The sequence below is a fragment of the Lepidochelys kempii genome, chromosome 1 (assembly GCF_965140265.1).
Source record: "Lepidochelys kempii isolate rLepKem1 chromosome 1, rLepKem1.hap2, whole genome shotgun sequence".
In the NCBI taxonomy this organism is placed as follows: Eukaryota; Metazoa; Chordata; order Testudines; family Cheloniidae; genus Lepidochelys; species Lepidochelys kempii.
In genome coordinates this window covers 40157950-40163104 of record NC_133256.1, presented here as the reverse complement: position 1 = coordinate 40163104, position 5155 = coordinate 40157950, and positions in this window count along the sequence as shown.

Here is a 5155-nt window from a genome sequence, read left to right as displayed (position 1 = left end):
GGCATATGAACCACCGTACGCTTGTCCAGAGAGTCCTGTTTGGTTGGCTGGTGCTTCTGGCCCATGCGGTGGAATCAGGGCGAGCAGCTGAGTTCAGAGGCAGATGTTGGACAGCCAACAAAGACAGTGGAGGAGGCAGTTGTGAAGACGGTAGTGTGGGGATTGGGAGGACACAGATGGATCGGGGGCAGCTCCGTGGCACACCCCCTGTGTCCCTATAAACACAGTCACGACACAGTCAAGGCCTCCCCCTACACGAGAGCACAGTTCGAAAGTTACTCAGTCTTAGGCCCCCTCCACGGCGATTGTAAATTCCCCGGATGGTGTTCCTCTGGTGGACGGCTTTTTCTCTGTCTGTTCCGGGTTTTCTTTTTTTCATTCCAGAAATGCCAGAGCAAGTGATAAGAGTCCTCTCTACTGGAGACAGGTCCACAGACAAACAGCAAGTGGCTGGGTCTGGGGGCTGGGTCCTTGCACTCCCCCCCGCTCTGGGGAAGTGGGCCGGCAGGACTGTTGTGGACTGTTGGAGGACTGAGGTGTACAAGCATTATCAGACGCCAGAAGGAAGGTCCTATGGTGAGGATAAAGAAGGTGTTGGGAGGAGGCCATGGGGAAGCAGCCCAGGGAGTTGTAGCTGTCACACAGCTGTTCCAGGAGGCACTCTAGACAGCTGCATTCCACAGGGCCCTGGGCTGAAACCCAACTCCTGGTCAGACACAGGAGGATTCAACCTGGACTGTGAATTCAGAAAAACGGCCAAGCTGAGGGCTGCCGTGAAGCTCCAAGGCGAGCAAATCCGCCAATAAGCGCAAGACCCACCAAGGTAGAGCAGGAACTTTGTCACACTGTATATATAGAATGTCCATATAAAAGAAAGTGTTAAGCAATCTTAACTACAGGCATTGCTGCCAACTCCATGTATATATATATATACATATATACATGGATTTCTATAGTCCCCATCACTGTAGTATCACAGTGCCTCCCAGGTAAATTTATATCTGCACAAGGAGGACCCTAGAGGACTTCTGTGAGTTTTCTGCTCTTTTTGGGATGCTGTTTCTGAGGAATAATTTTTATTTTCTTTTTTTAAATCATCATCATCATCATTCCATTTCTGGTGGAAATGCTGTGTCATAAAGGAGGGGTTTGCAGTATGTCTTGCAGGTATTCACTCTGGATTAATTTGATCTCCTCTGGAAGCTTATTCCAAGCAAAATCCCCTTATTCAAGAATGTTTTTCTCAAGCTCACACATTCTTCATCTTGAGCTTTGTAAGTGACATTGTAGCAGAAGAGCATATCTCTCTGGGTGAATTATGGTGGAAGATGTGTTTGCTGGTGTGGTTAGGTGCTGACTAACTGATGGCTCTGAATAAAAGGTCTGAGGCTGAAATCCTAGCCTGTGATGTGGTGTACAAACCCCACACTGGGGCAACAAGGGGTTAAAGGATTACTTTGGGTCCAGCCAGGCCTTCCCCATCACACCTGCAGCAAATGCTCCATGTGGTGGAGGAATTAAAGTCAGGGAAACAGCTTATTTGGTGGCAGACCTGGAAGAAAGCAGACCTGCAGCTCGCAGCTCCAGAAGTGCAGTACAGAGCAGAGAGAAGGCTGAAGGTCCTGACACAATTGCCTCAAAGGGGTCCTGGGAGGACCCACCCCAGAAACAATCAGAGAGGGAAATATTCCCCTCTCCCCTGCATATGGACATTGGTAATCCCCTCTTATTTTCCTGATTTGCACTCCCCCAGTTGGGGAAAGTCTTGGACTAAGCCATAGGCAATGTGGGTGGGACATGTGGGCTCTAATGCCCTCGGCAGATTTCAGCGAGTGCTGAGCTGCTCTTGTAGGACTTGCTTTGTTCAGCCTGCTCCTGGGGGAGGGCGGCTAGGGTTGGCAACATTCTAATTGCAGAAAATGGAACATCCTTGCCCTGCCCTGAGGTCCCACCCCTGCCCCACCCCTTCTCTGATACCCTGCCTACCGCTCACTCCATTCCCCCTCCCTCTGTCACTCACTCTCCCCCACCCTCGCTCACTTGCCCATTTTCACCGGGCTGGGGGAGGGCTCTGGGGTGTGGCTGGGCATGGGGGTTTGGGGTGCAAGAGGGGGCTCCAGACTGCGGCTGAGGGTAGGGGCACTGATACAATTTTTATAGTGGAGGTGCTGAGAGCCATTGAACCAAAATGTAAATCAAATGCTGCAGCACCCCTAGTTCAAGCACCAGTGGCTGAGGGGTTCGGAGTGTGGGAGAGGGCTCCGGGCTGTGGCAGATAGTTGCGGTGTGGGAGGGGGTATGAGCTCTGGGCTGAGGGTGTGGACTCTGGGGTGGGGCTGGGGATTGGGGGGGGTTGGGGTGTAGGAGGGGGCTCTGGGCTGGAGCTGAGGGATTTGGAGTGTGGGAGAGAGCTCAGGGCTGGAGCAGGGGGTTGAGATGGGGGAGAAAGTCCGAGTGGCTCCCAGGAAGTGTCCAGCATGTCCCTCTGGCTCCTAGGCAGAGGGATGGCCATAGGGCTCTGCATGCCGCCCCCACCTGTAGGCGCCACCCCCGCAAGTCCCATTGGCCATAGTTCCTGGCCAATGGGAGCAGTGAAGCCGGTGCTTGGGGCAGTGCCTGCGAGTGAGGGCACAGCACGGAGCCCCCCTGGCCGCCCCTCTACCAGACCCTCTGCCTAAGAGCCGGAAGAACATGTCGCCACTTCCCTGGAGCCATGCAGAGCTGGGCACAGAGCCTGTCTGCCTTGCTGTGGCCAACCGGACTTTTAGTGGCCTAGTCAGTGGTTCTGACCAGAGCTGCCAGGGTACCTTTTTCAGCTGGGCATTCCATTCAAAAACTGGATGCCTGGCAACCCTAAGGGTGACTCCATAATTCTCCTGCTGTGCCTCCCGCCCAGCACTTCCAGCTTACTCCGCTCCTCCCCAGACAGCTGGGCCTGGGCGGGGAGCTGAGGGGGGATGTGATAAATGAAAGGGGAGGGACGGTAACTCGCTTTTATGGACAGCCAGCTAGCTATAAAATCCTTCTTACTAGCTGTTCTCTACTTGCTTTACCTGTAAAGAGTTAAAAAGTCTCCTAGAATGCATAGGTAAAAGGAAGGGAGTGGGCACCTGACCAAAAGAGCCAATGGGAATGCTAGAACTTTTTAAAATTGGGGAAAAACTTCCCCTTTGTCTGTCTGTCGTTCTCTGGAGACAGGGAACAGGGCAGTAACTATGCTGTAAAAAGCTTTGGGCCAGGTATGAAAAATCATTGGAATCATACCTAAAACTACTCATTTGAAACCCCCTGATATGTAAGTAGATCAGGAAATGTTTAGGAAGATGCAATTAGGGTTTGTTTTTTTTATTTCTTTATGGCTTGTGGATTCATCTGTGCTAACCCCAAATGCTTTTGTTTTGCTTGTAACCTTTAAGCTTTAACCTCAAGAAGGTTATTCTTGATGCTTAATTTTTGTAAGTGGTTTTTTAAATCTAGCAATAGCCTGAGTTTCCAAGTGTATTTTCTTTCTTTTTATTTTTAATAAAATTTACCTTTTTTAAGAACAGGATTGTATTTTGTGTCCTAAGAGGTTTGTGCACGTTATTTAATTAGCTGCTGGCAACAGCTGATTTCCTTTGTTTTTCTTTTTCAGCTCTTCTCGGGGGAGGGGATGGGGGCAGTGAAAGGGCTTGAGGGTACCCTAAAGGAAGGAATTCCCATGTATGCCTTCCTGGGTTCTCAAGGGGTTTTGCACTTGGATGGTGGCAGCATCTACCCATCCAAGGTCAGAGTAAAGCTGTAACCTTGTGAGTTTAATACAATCCTGGAGTGGCCAGTATTAATTTTTAGAATCCTTGCGGGCCCTCACCTTCTGCACTCAAAGTGCCAGGGTGGGGAATCAGCCTTGACAGGGTGTGACGGAGCTGCTTCTCACACCAGCAGGCTCGGCTCAGGGTCACTGTTTGCAAGAAAGCCCAGCTGAGGAGGTGGTAGCGGCTCACTCCCTGCCCAGACTTGGTTGCCAGGGGCAGGGGCCAAGTGAGCCTGAAACTTACTGGGGGCTTTGGCCCACTCGGCCCCTGTTCCCGGCAGCTGGGCCTGGGCAGAGAATAGAGGGGTTGCCTCCCCAGCAAGGCTCTCTTGCAGGCAAGAACCACATGCAAAGAGGCAGTGACCCTGAGCTGAGTCAGTTGGCTTGGCAAGCAGCTACACCCCGCCCAGGCCCGGCTGCTGGGGAAAGTGGTCAAGTGAGCTGAAAGTGCCAGGGCAGGAGGTGCAGCAGGAGAAGTACATGACTGCCTCCGTCTCCCCCACGCAGGTAATGCTGGTCGGATAGGGAGAGCACTGCAGCCCCAGGCTGGGCATAGGGTGGGGGTAGCTAGGGTAGGTGCTGGGAACATGGTCCCTCTGCTCAGCCAGAGGTAGGGGTATGGCCTATATCCTTCCCCCTGCTGAGCTGTTTGCAAGGGCATAGGAGCTCAGGGGAGACACTGGTGCTGTGAATCAGGCCAGGGCTAGCTGGCCTGGCCCAGAAGCACATGTTCTCTGCTCCTGTGGCTCCAGTCTTAGTAAGGCATTTGGGCAGCTTCTTTAGAAAGAAATTTGCAAGTTAAGTGCCCAGTCAAGAAACACTTAAAGGACAATGGATCTTGGAAGGTTCCAATCCACATAAGAAGTCTACCTGAGGACTTTCAAGGTAGCATGTGAACAATGGCTGCTACCTGTAAGTTCTGAGTCATGCATGGACATGTGACTTGCCCATGTGACTCCAAAACTCCATCTTGTAGCTGGGATTCTACACAGGGGGAGGGAGGGGTGTCCACCCACAAGCGAAAGTCTATTTAAACCCCTAGGAGACCCCTCCATTTTGTCTTCAGTTGGCTCAAGAGATAGCCTCTCCACCCCCAAAACATACCCGAAAGAACCTGGAACAAGAGACAGGAACCATAGGGGTGTGAGTGATTGCTGGACCCAGACTAGAACGAGACTAGTCTGTAAAAGGAAGCTGACTGGAACACCGCTGAGGGTGAGATCCCATCTGTAATCACTTTCTTACTGTATTAAGCATAGGCTTGCGTGTTTTGTTTTATTTTGCTTTGTTCTGTCTGTTATTACTTGGAATCACTTAAATCCTACTTTTTGTATGTAATAAAATTACTTATTAATTAACCCA